The sequence below is a fragment of the Apium graveolens genome, chromosome 5 (assembly GCF_009905375.1).
Source record: "Apium graveolens cultivar Ventura chromosome 5, ASM990537v1, whole genome shotgun sequence".
Lineage (NCBI taxonomy): Eukaryota > Viridiplantae > Streptophyta > Magnoliopsida > Apiales > Apiaceae > Apium > Apium graveolens.
Window position 1 is genome coordinate 259,109,637 of NC_133651.1, and position 19,937 is coordinate 259,129,573.

Consider the following 19,937-nt stretch of genomic DNA (forward strand, 5'->3'; position numbering starts at 1 on the left):
AAACAAGCTCTATCAATTTAAAGTTTAATTTTCAAGAAAGCACAGTTGATACATTCTGTACTTCTGCAGATAACTTAAGGTCAGATTCTTTCATTTTAACGACGTTACGCTCGCGACTCGTGTTTTGTTTTTGCTCTAAATCATTAACCAACAATCAAAAATCACCATAACATCATCTTAAAACTTACTCCTCTAAATAATATCATTTTCTTGAGGCCACAACATCAACCTTAATAATTAACTAACTAAACATTAAGAAATAACAAATCAACCATCAAAACTAGGTTTACGACTAAGTTCCATAATCTTCTTGAAACTTAAACCTTAAACAAAGTTTGGGTAAGGATTAATACCTTTCTTGAAAGCTTGGAATGTGTTCTTCTTGATGGTTGAATCTTGGGGAGGCTTTATTGTGCTTAAGGATCCTAAATCATGCCATAAAAATCAAGAAATCAAGAAGTGTTACTATTTGGCACTATTCATCATCACTTTCATGGAATTATTTGCCCATCCAAACCTCAATGAAATTCTCTCAAAAATTTATCTTACCTTAGTTTGATATGTAGAAAGCTTAGGAATTTATCCATGGCTAGAATTTGAGCTTTGGAATTTGATTTCTTGTTCTTCTTGCTAGGGCCGAATGGGAGCTTGCAAGAGAAAGAACAGAGAAAATTTTGTGCTTGCCTTGGTTGCTTCTTGTAATTGTGATAAATCTTTTAGTTTATATTTCTAAGATATGAAAACCTCATCCATATCTTCCTAACTAGGCTATTTTCCTAGCTATAATTCTAGCTTAGTACCACCATTACTATTCATGACATTATTTGCTAGCTAGGTTACTATGCCTACTAGGTAGGTTACTATTTGGTTTCTAACCATGGTTACTTCCTTAATTAGTTAGTTTGCATGGTTTTCATGGCTTGATATATTTTATTTATTCGCTTACTTGTTCGCTTGGTCGCTTATTCGTTTTCCTTATAAATCTTTGTAAGCGGTTCGCAGGGTAAATCCTTTCTTATACATCCTTTATGCCTAGAAACCTTGTACTTGGGTTTTAATTGTAGGATTTTAGATTTGTAATTGTATTGTGATTCTCGTATTCTCGATGGTTCGTAGATACGGTCGTTTTACAAAGTTCGTTTTCTTCGAAAACTAATGACGTTTATATACACTCATTTGTTACGTATAATCACGTTATCAACTCGGAAACTAAATTTCCCATGCATAACATAGTGTGGGCTAAAAAAAATCCCCGATTGTTAGGGTTACTATTCATCAAACATTTTACAAAGTCTCAAAAATTCGAGTTATTACAGTCTTCCCCTATAAAAAGGATTTCTTTCCCGGAATCAAATAAAAAAATAGGTGGGGATATTTTTCCTTCATCGTGTCCTCTAGTTTCCAAGTTGACTCTTCAACATTTTGGTTTCTCCACAAGACTCTAACCAGCTTGACAATCTTGTTCCTCATCACTTGTTCATTCTGGTCCATTGCTGTCACTGGTTGCTTGTAACACCCCCAAATCCGGGGTCGGGGATCCGGGTTGTCACGAGTTCCATTTCCCTTAACAACACCCAATCTTAATAAATAATCAACTACTCTGTACTGTGACCCCACAATAAACACACACACCACAAGTTATAGTCTCAGAGATGAATATCCAAAAATAATCACAAGTCATTTTATTCCACAATTATCTGCCAATACACCTTAAAAGGTTTTCTGAATAAATTTACATTTTCTTTGCCATTATTACAATTCATAAATATACATAAATCTGGTACATCAAAAGTTGAAGCCTAGCATATTGGTAGCTCCTACCTCAGCTACAGCGACATCAACGCCTATAGGAAACTGCAGAACGTTTCCTATCCGCTCGCGAATTGGGAGCTTGGTCCTGTTCATCTTGTCTATCTGATGTTGTGTGATGAAAGAAGAAAGCAAGGGTGAGCAGCAAGCCCACCAAAATAATATATATAATGATTAACAATATATGAGCCTTCTCAAAGTACTCATAAAAGTCTTGGTCAAAAGAAATGAACCAAGTTGATATCTTAATGCGATGAAGTCGCAAAATATTCAGTATATATATATACATATATACTTTTCAAAATATTGGAAGTCCTCTTCCATGCATAATACACGCAGAGTTCTAGTGTATAACTGTATAAAAATATCGTTGCAAGGTGATCTCATATATCTAACCTTGTCTCAACGTTTTTCTGAAAATCTTTGTCATGCATAAGATAATCATTTACTAGATATAAGTTTAAAAGATGAAGTTACAAGATACTCCAATATACTTATATCTTTTCCAAATACTACTTGAACTACCACCATTCAAGTTATAATTAGTTTCAAAAGTTCATCACATAGATGAGACTACAAGACCAGATTTGAATAGATTAAATATTTTAAAATATCATCAAAATACAATGAAGTTACGAGATACTTCATTTGATGCAAACATCATTTTGAAAACTTGACCCTGCCAACACTCAACAATCACCCAACCGTAGCCTTTCTATCGAAGTGCTTTGGGTAGTGTTGAAGAAATATCCAATTGGATGATGAACTCATTACGGGAGTTTGCCGCGCCAGGAAGACCACTTACGATGATCAGTCGTAGTAGTGCAACCCCACCATTTTCTACATGTAGAGGAGAACCTGTCGGATTTACTTGTCAACCGAACACTGAACTCCTAAGGAATGGACCGCCTTAGCGGAACTTCCAGGCCATTTGGGCCAATATAATAAGGCTGGGCCGGCGCCACTCGACCACTTACGCCACTCCTAGTTCAGATGAAATTCATGACTCTGAAACGTAAAGCTCGTTCCCCCTTTCCCCAAGTAGAAACTTGTTGATACGGCTCCACCAAAAAGTCGTATCTAGTTGGAAAGGAGAACTCACCGATATTTCCCAGGCGATACCTGTTAATGGATTAACTTGTTCCAAGAATTTTACTTCCCGAGTGTTGGGTAAGTAATCAATTCATTTATCAAAACAGCAACCTTGTTGCGAATATAAAACACACCACATAGCCGGATCCCTCAGGTTTTGAGCGAGTATTTAAATTCCCTTCGAAAGAAGATCTTAAATATAAAAATGAGTTTTGGGATCCGCTCTAACTTTTAAAAATCATTTTGAAGACTTGCAAAACATTTTTAGGAATGTTTGGAGTGATGCTGATTTAACAAAATAAATCAGTCCCAATATATTAGAAAATATCTGAATATTATTATTTAAATAATATTCCCATAAAGAATAATCTTTATAAAAATAATTGAAGTAGAAGTTTTAAAACATATACTTGAAATGAATAGTAAATAATCAAGATATACTTATACGAAAGTAATATCTTTATTTGAATATCAAAAGTAAGTTTGATTATCGAACATTATTCTTTAATAAAATAAAGAATATTAATAAATAATAAGCGGAGTCATAATACCTCGATTGAATATTATAAATAATATTCATTAAATAAAATAAAGGAGTCATACATCCTCAAATGAATATCCAAGTAATATTCAATAAATAATATAAAGGAGTCATAAGTCCTCGAATGAATATTCAAGATAATATTCATTAATAAAATAAAGTTATCGGATAAACCTTATTCGATTAATAGTTTTGAAAACTATTACCATATATATATATAAAATATATATATATACACCAAATCTACTCGGGATCCTCGACTCCCGGTTTTAGAAAATATTTTCACCTTTGGATCCCTATACTAAGGGTATATACAAATTACCGCTATTCTCTAGCATAGGTATTATCAACTGAACCAACAGATATATATGGAAAGAATACGAAACAGGCATGCATATGTACCATATCACATGCTACAATATATCGCAAGAATTTGCTAATATAACCATCATGCATCTATTACAAGATAATGCATATACAAGTGTATACATCACAACAACAGTATAACGGGTAGAAAACTTGCCTGAGCAACTGGGGGTTACGAATGGCTCGGGACGAGTCTGGTAACCTATAAGCAACAAGTAAGTTGGAATTAAACCAAAGTCACTTGTAAATCTATACTCTAACCAACTCAGACTCTAACGCTCGTTTTGCGCTTACTGATTCTCTTAAGTCACTCGAGTACCCTCGGCTCCACCATTTTTAATAATTTAACCATTACGAGTTTTAAGGCGATTCCTTCGCGAGTGTCTTATCAACTGCCTATTACACCTTACATAAATGTTTCATACTTCATTTAGTCCTTTAAGGTCTTTAACCTATGTTTCAAAGTAAGGCGAGGGGTAAGGGTTTGTTCGCGAAACGTCGTTACTTAAAACGGCCGTTTCTCCTAAACCGTTCATCGGAATCAAACGAACCACATATCAAAACGAAGCTCGTAACATGAACTATCTAAACATGGCAATGGTCAAAACCTAGCAGTGATTTCAAGGGTTCTGATGTTAAGAACAAAAAAAACAGTCTACGGTAAATCGGGCATTACGACGGCTATGTTTACGCGATTTCCCAAATTTATACCTTTCCAAATCCACCACAATTCAACCCCAATTCATGACCCAATCAAAACTCCATCCAAACTACATCATAACAGCCCCAACAACTCCACATTAACAATTTATACTTATTCCCCGCATGAACTAAAAGCTTTACTTAGGTTCCTTAACTAATTATCAAGATTTACAACCCCAAAAATACCACAAAACCAACTAATCTCTACAAACTCAACCAAACTTTAAACAATCAAGCATCATGCTTCACATATACTATATCAATCATATTCATTCCTAATTACTCAAAACTAAAGCTAGGGTTTGGAGTTTATACCTTCCTTGGAGAGTGGAGAATCAAGATAATGGCTTGGAATCACCCTTAAAGTCCTTATCCAAGCTTAATCTAAACAAAACTTCAAGAACACAAATTTTAGTTCTTGAAAAACACTATTCACCATCTTCTTCCATGATTTATAGAAAAAGATTGGCTTGAAATTAGAAGCTTAAACTTATAGGAAGTATGTAACTATCCATGGGGAAGCTTAGATAAATACCTTGCTAAATAGTAAGTGGTGGAGCTTGGATCTTCATTTTGTTAAGAAAGAAGCCGAGAGCTTCATGAAGAAATGAAATATCTTTGTGTTTTGTGAGTTGTTTGCTTGGTTACTAGCTTTGATTTTGGTAAATTACCTTTTTAACCATGAAATTTGTGTGGTTATTAATCAACCACACCTCCTTCCCTTATGTCATGCTTAGGTCATTCTCATGATGTCATCATCCCCTCCTTGTCCTCTTCTCATTGGTTGGGTGACATCATCCTCTCTAATCCCTTTGATTAACTTCCTAATTGTTTGCCTAATGACCGCTGATCTGTTATACGGTTCACTTAACTTTCGTTTTCGTTTATCGTTTGAGGGATCATACCCGGGATCTTATTACTTAGGTTCCCTTAACCTTTCTCAATATATTGTATTCCTTTTATGATCCTCTATTATAATCCTTTAATTTAAATCCTTTTTATCCTGTTACCTTATACTCAATTCTTTCTGTATCTAGTGGATTTCCGGGAAAAATCAAAGTGTTCGGAATTGGATTCTGACGATCTTTACATACACTTATATACCACATAGAGTACTAATAATATCCCAGAAGATCAATAACAGAACCCCTATATAGTGTGGCATGAAAAGTTTTCTCATTCAGCATAATCTGCAAAATCACTATTCATAAGGGTTTCAAAATTTCCAAAAATTGGGGTTATTACAGTCTCCCCTCCTTAAAAGGATTCCGTCCCGGAATCAGATAGAAAATGAATAGGGATACTCTCTTAGCATTGCACTTTCTAACTCTCGAGTAAATTTTCCCACATTGTGGTCCTACCACCACACTCTGCCTAGTTTGATAACCCTTCTCCTAAGCACTTGTTCCTTTTCACTCTATAACCCTTCCTGGTTGCTCCATATAGGTTACGTCGGGTTGCATGTCTATGCGCTCATATGCCCCTATTTATCTGGCATCCGAATTACACTTCCTTAACATTGATACGTGGAAAACGTTATGAACTTGCTACAGGTTCGGGGGTAGGGCTAGCTCGTATGCTAGCTTCCCAATACATCTTACTATATCCAAGGGTCCAACAATTCGTGGGCCTAGCTTTCCTTTCTTTCCGAACCTCATCCATCTTTTCCAAGGGATACCTATAACATTACTAGGTCCCCTATTTCATACTCTTTGTCCTTTTGAGTCAAATCAGCATACCTCTTATGTCCATCTTGGGTTACTACCAGCCGTCCTCTGATTAGATCTATTATATCCCTGGTCCTTTGGACTACTGCGGGTCCGAGCATCTTGCGCTCTACAACTTCATCCTAACATAAGGGAGATCGACATTGTCTTCCCTCAAGGATCTCATAAGGCGATACCTCGATACTGACATACGATCGATTATCGTGAGATAACTTAATCCGCGTTAAGTGATCATTCCAAATTCTTTCAAGTCTATTGCACCGGCTCTCATCATAGTTTCTAGCATTATAGCTTTTGCTTCTCACTACCCATTCTTTTCCAGTTCGTAATCGCTACTACCTTCCGTTCCTAATATTATACTGGTTATACTTCTGCTCGTTAGCGTTCTATAACCTTTTAATAACCACGTCAACCTTAGTATCACGAATGTGTTTCCATTCCGAATACTACCACAACTTTATTACTCATTTTTCAGCTGTTTCCATTTTCCAAGGTTTGATTAATCATATAGAAGTAAAAGAACTTATTGAGAGATCACTATGATCATGAACACTTGTTATATCGCATAGTTAGTACAGAAGGTGGCCAGCCTTTAGTACTTGACAAGCAATTTAACAATAGCTGGTATCCTACTCGGCTTCTATCACACAGATAGATAGTCATTCGGCAATACCTCCCCTTCTGGAAGGGTTGTTCTTCTCAGTTTATATGGAATGAAAAGAAGAGAAAAGAACGAATTGAAGAGAATTGTATATATGAAGAAAAATATACTTCCACAAAATATCTGGCTTGGAACCTACCTCTGAACTATAGAGGTTTGTCATAGGAGAACAAAACATATGTGTATTTATATCAACATCAAGTATTTTAGCATCGTATTTCACATGCCTAAATATTTATTATTCCACCCATCATTCTACGGACCCATGCTCTTCCTCGAGCTTATACTCAATCACCTTTGGAACTCCCTCGACATCGAAAATCGAATCTGGAATCTCATTCTAGACATCATCGTTACTAGAATCCTATGCTTGCACCGCAACCTTCCTCATATAGTAATACGACTCTCTTTTTATAAGAGGGAATAAATATTCAATAGGTAGATACTCTACTTAATTAGTCTATCAATGATAACTTATACACTACCACGACCCGATTAGTGGTACTCAATCTCAACATCCATTCCAATACAACTCTCACGGTTGTAATCAGCTCATTACTCGCAGAATCATTGCTGCATTACTATGGTCCACTACTGACCCACTGTAGTCATTCATTTTCCATGAAGTCTTAATAGCTAACCATACAGAGTCCATACATCTCGTATCTAATTCTTCTAAGGAGGTAACATGATCACCGTTCATGATTCATGAAGAACACTCCTGAACTTGACGTACTTACATGACATGAAGCAGATAAAATTGCAGAAGAGTTTCAGTCAAAGCAACGATAACAGGTGAATACCACTCTTAATCATATGCCTTAATTAGAAGACTTAACTCAAGGGTTCGTCTAGTCCTTTTTAAAACATGGTCCTGGCTTATCTCAAGATAGTATCTTCTGAGATAGATAGCCCGCTCATGGCGATTACACGAATTAAACCTTTACCAACTACTATTACGGTTGGGTATTGCACAGTCATCAGAAGGAATGTCAATCTTCCAAACAATAATACAATCTGCATAGCTTTAACCATCGTCACCGTATTCCCTTGGCACAAGCGCCTATAATTATCCTCTTACCTTTAAAGTGTCGGCCACCTCTTTGGCCTTTCCTGATAGTAAAATTTCCTTACAGTCAATGTCATTTTAACCACCTCCAAATAAATTTTCTACCTCATTTCAATCACTGCTTATGTGAAGATGTTTTCCTTAAAATCTGGTGAGTAAAAAAAATATCACCATTTTTCCATAAGTTATTGCCTCAGTCTTTAGAGGTTAATCACTGTCATGACTGACTCTCAATCATACTTAGAACATCTTTTATCTTAAGTCCTAATTGCCCTGAACAATTTCGACCATTACTGGTTTGATCCATACTTTCTCGTGGTTTAACACGTGCCTCACTTGGCATCACTATAATTACGTCATATTTCCTTTATCAACATTTCTATTATTGAGAATTTTGAATTTTACCTTTCTCCTTGTAAAACTTCTAAGGTTATCCTTAAATCCTTCATCAGGTACACCCTAGGCACAGGGCATATCAAAATACCCTTTACTAATACTAGAACCATTATCTATATGTTTCTGAAAAAAAAAAAAATTCTGCACTGATACTTAAAGGTCGTTATTACCTTAATCTTTTCCAATTCATATTGTCAAAACTCATACTGTCCCTATTAAGGGTGAAATGCCAACCTTTATGCATTCCCCTAGGATTCATTTTAAGTTACCGATGTTCTATCCTTAATTCCACCTTTAAAAAAAAGTACATGCATCCTTCCATGGATAAATCAAGTCATATATCCCTGATAAGGGTGTCTTATTCAATCATTCCCACCTCGATAGTATATGCCTAGTTTCATAATAACATCTGTATTCAAAATGAGGTCAATCAATATGGCCTCCAAAAGATAACAACGGTTATCCGCTTTTCTTACCTAATTTGGTAACGATAACAAGGATGTTCTGGAAGATATTGGTCGTGTTCAACGTGAACCTCTTCTTAATAATTCCTTATTTACTTTTGCTGTTTATCTCAACAGTCACCTCAATGTTGGGATATCTTTCATATCTGGCGTCTCCCTTTCTGGGTATCGAGCCACCGATCTTACACTTCACATTCTTGAAGGTCACTTCCTTCATCCAATTTTCCTAATTTCTTACTTCCTTGTCTCCTCAGTCTATCCGTGTCTCATTATTTATCCTTCGAACTATCTCAAGGTTTCCTCGAATCCTCCCAACTTACAGGGGATAAAATATATGTATCTCTTATGCCTTCAACCATCAATTTTAACTCATGGTGAATCACTTTCATCCTGACGATTACATACTTTTCTATTTCTATTGCTACGAGTCTTTAGGATTTCCTCATACCCAATTCCTTTATCATTCCTCAAACTCTATTGCCTTTATATTCCTTTCCACTTCAGTTTCTTTTTTTTTCTTTCTCTTATCATTATTTCATGAACCAACACAACATAAGCATTGATTTCAAACATCCCGTCATTCTGGATTCGTGTCCTTAGAACGAATCTTGACAACTTTTACCACTTAGCTTCATATTTCATCATACTCGGCCGCCTTTGTTCTGGCTCTAAAGCTTTTACACTCTCTCCATAACCTTGGGAATTACTTTCCCGAAAACAATTGGCTGAACTTTAATCAGTTTATTATAATCTCTTGCTCCGTGCCTTCCTTGGCCTTTCACCAGCGGGTGGTCTCTCTCTTAGGAGGGTAAGTGACAAAAACAGTCTTTTGTTGTTCGTCAATCATTTAGAATCTCAAATGATTCCTCTATTTCCTTTAGCCAGGCTCTTGCCTCGACTGGGTCAACCTGTTCCTTGGAACTCTGAGAGCTTAGCGACTTAAAGGTCATGAAAGAATTTCCTACCGCATTGTTTCCTCAAGGTGGTGGTTGGGGATAATAGTCTAAGTTCTTTTTAGACAGGTCCATGAATTGCCGTATAGGAGTACCGTCTCGGGTCTCCTTTCCTTACTCGACTTTCTGTTTCCTTAGTATGAAATGTTTCATCCTTCTCCCACAATCAGGGTTATCCTACATGTTTTTAATCCTCATTTTCCACTTCATTATGTTATGGGTTCCTTCTATCTTGATGGCGACCTCCCTGACTATCACGTTCAGGGTTATGCTCTAAATCTTATTCCTCAAACTAACTTTCATCTAAGATCTCATCTTTAAGCTCTTAAACATTAGGAACCCAAATTCTGTAGGAATACCTCATTATTCCTTTCTCATCTTTCTCGGTATTAATCTTTTATCTAATTGTTGGCTTTTTGCCTTCCTTCATCACTTTTTCTGGCACAATATGTTCTTTTTCGATAATTCGGACTGTGTTATAATCTCAAACAGCTTTTCGGTATCGGCTCCGGTTACCTTCATATCTATTTCCATTTTCTCAAAATCTCTTATCAACTCTCCCAAAGACATTATCATCTTGAGTCTCTCCTTTACACTAAGGGCATTAGCCACCATTTTGGCTTTCCCTGGATGATACAGAATCTCCCAATCATAATTCTTGATTAGCTCTAACCGCCTCCTCTGGCGTATGTTGAGCTCTTTCTACGTAAAAATGTACTAGAGCTCCTATGGTTTGTGAATCTCGCACTTCTCTCCATACAAGTAGTGCCTCCAATATTTAGGGCAAAACTATTGCCACGAGCCCAAGCTCATGGGTGGGGATATCGAATTTTATATTCCTTAATTGTCTTGACGCGGACGCGATTATCTTGCTGTGCTGTATAAGAAGCACCCTAATTCCTTATGCGAAGCGTCACTTACAAATCATAAAATCTCTCTCTTTTTTTTCCATCCGGCAACGCCAACATAGGGGCCGTCACCAACCTTTGCTTCAGTTCTTAAAAGCTGTTCTCACATTTCTCTGTCTATTCGAACTTCTCAGTCTTAGAGTAAGCCGCGTTAAAGGGGGCTACTATCTTTACAAACTTGAACGAACCTCCGGTAGAGACCGGCCAATCCTACCTCTGGTAGTTTCCCTAACCATGGTCATCAATTCCTCAATGGTCCTTTATTCATTCTTGTCAGGATCCTCCATGGGATCCTCCTCAGCAACTGTCCCTTCTAGGAAAACATCCTCAACTGTTACATCCTCAATATCAACATCAATATCTACATGTAGAGGAGAACCTGTCGGATTTATTTATCAACCGAACACTGAACTCCTAAGGAATGGACCGCCTTAGCGGAACTTCCAGGCCATTTGGGCCAATATAATAAGGCTGGGCCGGCGCCACTCGACCACTTACGCCACTCCTAGTTCAGATGAAATCCATGACTCTGAAACGTAAAGCTCGTTCCCCCTTTCCCCAAGTAGAAACTTGTTGATACGACTCCACCAAGAAGTCGTATCTAGTTGGAAAGGAGAACTCACCGATATTTCCCAGGCGATGCCTGTTAATGGATTAACTTGTTCCAAGAATTTTACTTCCCGAGTGTTGGATAAGTAATCAATTCATTTATCAAAACAGCAACCTTGTTGCGAATATAAAACACACCACACACCTCATTTTGGGATCCGCTCTAACTTTTAAAAATCATTTTGAAGACTCGCAAAACATTTTTAGGAATGTTTGGAGTGATGCTGATTTAACAAAATAAATCAGTCCTAATATATTAGAAAATATCTGAATATTATTATTTAAATAATATTCCCATAAAGAATAATCTTTATAAAAATAATTGAAGTAGAAGTTTTAAAACTTATATTTGAAATGAATAGTAAATAATCAAGATATACTTATACGAAAGTAATATCTTTATTTGAATATCAAAAGTAAGTTTGATTATCGAACATTATTCTTTAATAAAATAAAGAATATTAATAAATAATAAGCGGAGTCATAATACCTCGAAGGAATATTATAAATAATATTCATTAAATAAAATAAAGGAGTCATACATCCTCAAATGAATATCCAAGTAATATTCAATAAATAATATAAAGGAGTCATAAGTCCTCGAATGAATATTCAAGATAATATTCATTAATAAAATAAAGTTATCGGATAAACCTTATTCGATTAATAGTTTTGAAAACTATTACCATATATATATATAAAATATATATATATATACACCAAATCTACTCGGGATCCTCGACTCCCGGTTTTAGAAAATATTTTCACCTTTGGATCCCTATACTAAGGGTATATGCAAATTATCGCTATTCTCTAGCATAGATATTATCAACTGAACCAACAGATATATATGACAAGAATACGAAAGAGGCATGCATATGTACCATATCACATGCTACAATATATCGCAAGAATTTGCTAATATAACCATCATGCATCTATTACAAGATAATGCATATACAGGTGTATACATCACAACAACAGTATAACGGGTAGAAAACTTGCCTGAGCGACTGGGGGTTACGAATGGCTCGGGACGAGTCTGGTAACCTATAAGCAACAAGTAAGTTGGAATTAAACCAAAGTCACTTGTAAATCTATACTCTAACCAACTCAGACTCTAACACTCGTTTTGCGCTTACTGATTCTCTTAAGTCACTCGAGTACCCTCGACTCCACCATTTTTAATAATTTAACCATTACGAGTTTTAAGGCGATTCCTTCGCGAGTGTCTTACCAACTGCCTATTACACCTTACATAAATGTTTCATACTTCATTTAGTCCTTTAAGGTCTTTAACCTATGTTTCAAAGTAAGGTGAGGGGTAAGGGTTTGTTCGCGAAACGTCGTTACTTAAAACGGCCGTTTCTCCTAAACCGTTCATCGGAATCAAACGAACCACATATCAAAACGAAGCTCGTAACATGAACTATCTAAACATGGCAATGGTCAAAACCTAGCAGTGAGTTCAAGGGTTCTGATGTTAAGAACAAAAAAAACAGTCTACGGTAAATCGGGCATTACGACGGCTATGTTTACGCGATTTCCCAAATTTATACCATTCCAAATCCACCACAATTCAACCCCAATTCACAACCCAATCAAAACTCCATCCAAACTACATCATAACAGCCCCAACAACTCCACATTAACAATTTATACTTATTCCCCGCATGAACTAAAAGCTTTACTTAGGTTCCTTAACTAATTATCAAGATTTACAACCCCAAAAATACCACAAAACCAACTAATCTCTACAAACTCAACCAAACTTTAAACAATCAAGCATCATGCTTCACATATACTATATCAATCATATTCATTCCTAATTACTCAAAACTAAAGCTAGGGTTTGGAGTTTATACCTTCCTTGGAGAGTGGAGAATCAAGATAATGGCTTGGAATCACCCTTAAAGTCCTTATCCAAGCTTAATCTAAACAAAACTTCAAGAACACAAATTTTAGTTCTTGAAAAACACTATTCACCATCTTCTTCCATGATTTATAGAAAAAGATTGGCTTGGAATTAGAAGCTTAAACTTATAGGAAGTATGTAACTATCCATGGGGAAGCTTAGATAAATACCTTGCTAAATAGTAAGTGGTGGAGCTTGGATCTTCATTTTGTTAAGAAAGAAGCCGAGAGCTTCATGAAGAAATGAAATATCTTTGTGTTTTGTGAGTTGTTTGCTTGGTTACTAGCTTTTGATTTTGGTAAATTACCTTTTTAACCATGAAATTTGTGTGGTTATTAATCAACCACACCTCCTTCCCTTATGTCATGCTTAGGTCATCCTCATGATGTCATCCTCCCCTCCTTGTCCTCTTCTCATTGGTTGGGTGACATCATCCTCTCTAATCCCTTTGATTAACTTCCTAATTGTTTGCCTAATGACCGCTGATCTGTTATACGGTTCGCTTAACTTTCGTTTTCGTTTATCGTTTGAGGGATCATACCCGAGATCTTATTACTTAGGTTCCCTTAACCTTTCTCAATATATTGTATTCCTTTTATGATCATCTCTTATAATCCTTTAATTTAAATCCTTTTTATCTAGTTACCTTATACTCAATTCTTTCCGTATCTAGTGGATTTCCGGGAAAAATCAAAGTGTTCGGAATTGGATTCTAACGATCTTTACATACACTTATATACCACATAGAGTACTAATAATATCCGAGAAGATCAATAACAGAACCCCTACATAGTGTGGCATGAAAAGTTTTCTCATTCAGCATAATCTGCAAAATCACTATTCATAAGGGTTTCAAAATTTCCAAAAATTGGGGTTATTACATTGCTCAACATAAGTCAGGTTTGGTTGTAAGTCTACCTGTTTGTACTCTATCACATATCGCGCATCGACATGATACTTCCTTAGAATTGATGCATGGAACACATTGTGCACTTGTTGCAGACTAGGAGGCAAGGTTGATGCATTTATTAAAAGGTTATAGAACGCTAACGAGCAAAAGTGTAACCAGTATAGTATTATGTACAGTAGATAGTAACGACTACGAACTGGAAAAGCGTGGGTATTGAGAAGCAAAAGCTATAGTGCTAGAAACTATGATGAGAATCTGTGCAGTAGACTTGAAAGGAAATTGGAATGATCAATTAGCACGGATTGAGGTTTTTTTACGATGATAGATAATATGTCAGTGTCGGAATGTCGCCTTATTAGGCCCTATACGGAAAAAAGATGTCGATCTCCCTTATATTAGGATGAAGTTGGAAAGCGCAAGATGCTCGGGCCCAAAGTGGTCCAAAGAACCAAGGACACAGTAGATCTAATCAGAGGACTGTTGGTAGCAGCCAAAGATCGACTGGAGAAGTACGCCGGTATGGCCCGAAAGGACAAAGAGTATGGAGGGAACCTAGTATTGTTAAAAGTATTCCCTTGAAAAGGATTGATGAGGGTCGGAAAGAAAGGAAAGCTAAGTCCACGATTTGTTGGACCCTTGGATATATTAAGACGTATTGGGAAGTTATCAAATGAACTAGCCCTACCCCCGAACCTGCAACAAGTTCGCAATGAGTTCCAAGTATCAATGTTAAGGAAGTATGATCCAGAAGCGAGACACATAAGGGAATATGAACAGGTAAACCTACGACCAGACTCAACTTATATGGAGCAACCAGTGAGGGTTATGAACCAAAAAGGAACAAGTGCTTAGGAACATGGTTATCAAACTAGTCAGAGTTTGGTGGTAGAACTACAATGTGGGAAAATTGACTTGAGAGTTAGAAAGTGCAATGCTAGAAAAGTATCCTCAACTATTTTCTATCTGATTCTAGGACGGAATCCCTTTAAGGAGGGGAGACTTTAATAACCCCAATTTTTGGAAATTTTTGAAACCCTGATGAATAGTAACTTTTGCTGACTATGCTGATTAAGGAAAATTATCAGACCACACTATATAGGAGTACTGTTATGGAAATTCTGAAATCGTATTAGTATTATATAAAGTAAATGAGTGTATATAAAGGTCGTTAGAATTCGAATCCGGACACTTTGATTTTTCCCGAAAATTCACCAGATACCGAAAAATTAAGTATAAGGTAAAATGATTAAAAGGATTAAGATAAGAACCATTCCGCAGTTTCCTGTAGGTGTTGAAGCCGTTGTAGCTGAGGTAGGAACTACCAATAGGCTAGGCTTTCAACCCTTGTTGTACCAGACTTATTTATATTTATGAATTGTAATAATGGCAATGAATATGTAAATTTATTCAGAAACCCTTATGAGGTGTAATAACTTATAATTGTGGAATAAAATGACTTGTGTTATTTTTGATATTCATCTTTTAGACTATAACTTGTGGTGTGTGTGTGTATATATTGTGGGGTCACAGTACGTAGTAGTTGGTTGTTTATTAAGATTAAGTGTTATTAAGGGAAATGGAACTCATGACAACCCGGATCCCCGACCCCGGAATTGGGGGTGTTACAGAAATGGTATCAGAGCTAAGTGTTATAAACCTCAGACATGATTGTGTCGTTAAAATAATAAGTTCACTAAGATATTAAGAACTCTTTCCAAGTTCATAGTTGGACTACCTAACGTAGTACTGACAGTTAAAACCCATCTGGGAACCCTTATAAATATCATGATAGTAACATAGATTGTTATCATATAAGGTAGTGGGGCACCGAACTCTGAAGTTCATGAACAACAACATGATGATGTTTTACTACATATTGGCGATCAGATTTTGGATCTAATGGAGCACCCTAACGAGGGACCAGATGATATTCGTGTTAAGGATGTAGCGGTTGAGGATGTTATCCCAGAAAGGATTGTTGTTAAAGAGGATTCCATGAAGGATCCTGACAAGAATGAAGAAAGGACCGCTGAGGAATTGATGACCGTAGTCAGGGCGACAAGAGGTAGGATTGGCCGGTTACTACCGTAGGTTCGTTCAAGTTTACAAAGATAGTAACCCCTTTAAACGTGGCTTACTCGTAAGACTGTGAAGTTCGAATGGACAGAGGAATGCGAGAATAGCTTCCAAGAATTGAAGAAAAGATTGGTGACGACCTCTGCGTTGGCATTGCCGGAGGGAAAAAGGAGATTTTGTGATTTATAGTGACGCTTCGCATAAGGGATTAGGGTGCGTGCTTATGCAGCACGGTAAGGTAATCGCGCACGCATCAAGATAATTAAGGGAATATAAAATTCAATATCCCCACCCATGATCTTGAGTTTACGGCAGTAGTTTTACCCTAAAGATTGGAGGCACTACTTGTATGGAGAGAAGTGCGAGATTTACACAAACCATAAGAGCTCTAGTACATTTTCACGCAGAAAGAGCTCAACATGAGCCAGAGGAGGTGGTTAGAGCTAATCAAGGATTATGATTGTGAGATTCTTTATCATCCAGGAAAAGCCAATATGATGGCTAACACCCTTAGTAGAAAGGAGAGACTCAAGATGATAATGTCTTCGGAAGAGTTGATAAGAGATTTCGAGAAAATAGAAATAAAAGTGAAGATATCCGGAGCCGGTACTGAAAAGCTGTTTGATATCGCAATATAGCCCGAGTTATTGGAAAAGACCAAATTATGCCAAGAAAAAATGATGAATGAAGGCAGAGATCCAATGACGGGAGAAGAGATTAATATCGAGAAAGATGATAAGTGAATAATGAGGTATTCCTATAGAATTTGGGTTCCAAACGTTCAAGAGCTTAAGGACGGGATCTTAGATGAAAACCATAGTTCGAGGAATAAGATTTAAGACAAACCCTGAATGTGATATTCAGGGAGGTCACCATCAAGAACGAAGGAACCCATAGCATAATGAAGTGGAAAACAAGGATTTTAACGTATAAGATAACCCTGAATATGGGAGAAGGATGAAACATTTCATATTGAGAAAACAAAAGTCGCGCAAGATAGGGAGAACTAGGACGGTACTCCTATGGGGTAATTCATGGACCTGTCTAGACAAAACTTATACTTTTATCCCCAACCACCACCCTGAGGAAACAATGCAGTGGGAAATTCTTTCAGGACCTTTAAGTCACTACGCTCTCAGAGTTCCTAGGAACAAGCTGACCCAGTCGAGGCAAGAGTCTGGCTAAAGGAAATAGAGGAATCATTTGAGATTCTTAATTATTGATGAAGTGCAAAAGAATGTTTTTTCCACTTACCTTCCTAAGAGAGAAGCCACCCGCTACTGGAAGGCTAAGGAAGATAGAGAGATAATGTAGAAGTTTTAGAGCCAGACCAGAGGTGGACAAGTATGATGAATCATGAATCTAGGTTGTGAAAGTCGTCAAGGTTCATTTGAAGGACACGGATCCAGAATGACGGGATGTTGAAATAAATGCTTAGGTTGTGTTGGTTCATGAAATGGTTGTAATAGAAATGAAAATAAAAAGACTAGAAGGGATTTAAAGGAAATAGAGTTCAGAAGTGATAAGGGAGTTAGGTATGTGAAACCCTAAGAAACCCTAGCAATAAATGTAGAGAAGTGTGTCATCATCAGCGCGATGGTGATTGATTATAATTTTTGAAAGCATAAGCGATACGTATAATTAATCCCCTTTATATTGAGAGGATTCGATGAGACTTTGAGATAAATAGATGGATTAAATAATGAGACACGGATGGACTGAGGAGACAGGAAATCAAGAAATTAGATGAAAGAAGTAACCTTGAAAAATGTGAAGTGTATGTAACACCTGTGACTTGATACTTAAAAGGGAGACTCTGAGTATAAAAGATATCCCAACATTGAGATGACTGTTGAGATAAATAACAGAGGTAAATGAGTAATTAGAACTAAAATGTTCACGTTGAAAATGACCAATATCTTCCAGAACATCCTTGTTACCATTACTAAATCAGGAAAAAAAATCTGATAACCGTTGTTATCTTTTAGAGGCCATATTGATTGACCTCAGTTTGAATAAGGATGCTATTGTGAAATTAGGTATAGACTATCGAGGTGGGAATGATTGAATAAGATACCCTTGTTAGGGATATATGACTTGATTTATCCATGGAAGGATGCAAGTACCTTTTAAGGGTAGAATTAAGGATAAAACCTCGATAACTTGAGATGAACCATGGGGGAATGCATAAAGTTTGGCATTTCACCCTTAATAGGGACATTATGAGTTTGGGTAGTACGGAATGAAGGTCTAAGGCAACAAAAACCTTTAAAGATCAGTGGAGAAAGTTTCCAGAACTATATAGACAATGTTTTTAATATTAGTAAATGTTATCTTGATATGCCTTGTACCTAGGGAGTACATGATGAAGGATTTAAGTATAACCTTAGAGGTTTTACAAGGAGAAAGGTAATATTCAAAGTTCTGAAGAATAGAAATTTTGATAAAGGAAATATGACGTAATTATAATAATGATAGGTAGGCACGTGTTAAATCATAAGAAAGTATAGATCGACCCAATGAAGATCGAGATTGGTGAAAGCAAGGAGGACCCAAGATAAGAGATGTCCTAAGTATGATCGAGAGTCTGTCGTGACAATGTTCACCTCTAAAGACCGAGGCAATAAATTATGGAAAAATGGTGATATTTTTTTTCTCTCACCAAAGCTTAAGGAAGAGCATTTTCACACAAGAAATGATTGGAAATGAGGTAGAAAAATTTAGTTGAAGGTGGTTCAAACGACATTGATTGTAAGGAAATGTTACTATCAGGAAAGGCCAATGAGGTGGCCGACACTTTAAGTGTATGAGAGCAATTATAGGCGCTCATACCAAGGGAATATACTGATACTGGCTACAGCCGTGAAGGTTATATTATGGTGTGAATGATTGACATTCCTTATGATGATTATGCGATACTCAACCGTAATAGTACTTTGGTAAAGATTTAATTCATGTAATCACCATGAGCGGGCTATCTATCTTAGAAGGTCCTATCTTGAGATAAGCCAGGACCATGTTACGAAAGGACTAAATGAACCTTTGAGCTTCATGTCTCCTAATAAAGACATATGGTTAATAATGGTATTAACATGCTATTGTTGCTTTGATTGAAACTCTTCTACAATTTTTTTATGCTTCATGTCATGTATGTACGTCAGGATCAGGAGTGTTCTTCATGAATAGTGATTATGTTACCTCCTTAGAAGAATTTGATACGACATGTATGGACTCAGTATGGTTAACTATTAAGATTTCAAGGAAAACGAATGATTACCGTAGGTCCGCGGTGGACTTAATAATGCAGAAATGATTCTGCGAATAATGAGATGATAACAACCGGGAGAGTTGTATTATAATTGATGTTAAGATTGAGTACCATTAATCGGGTCGTGGTGATGTATATGTTATCATTGATAGACTAACTAGTGGATTATCTATCTATTGAATATTTATTCCTTCTTATCAACAAAGAGTCGCATTACTGTACGAGGAAGGTTATGGGGAAAGCGTAGAATTCTAGTAACAATGATGTCTAGAATGAAATCCCAGATTCGATTTTCGATATCGAGGGAGTTTCAAAGGTGATTGTTTATAAGCTCGAGCAAGAGCATGGGTCCATAGAACGATGGACAGAATAGTAAAAATTCAGGCACGTGAATTACGATGCTATAAAACTTGATGTTGAGATATATACATATATATGTTTTGTTCTCCTGTGATAAACCTCTATAGTTCA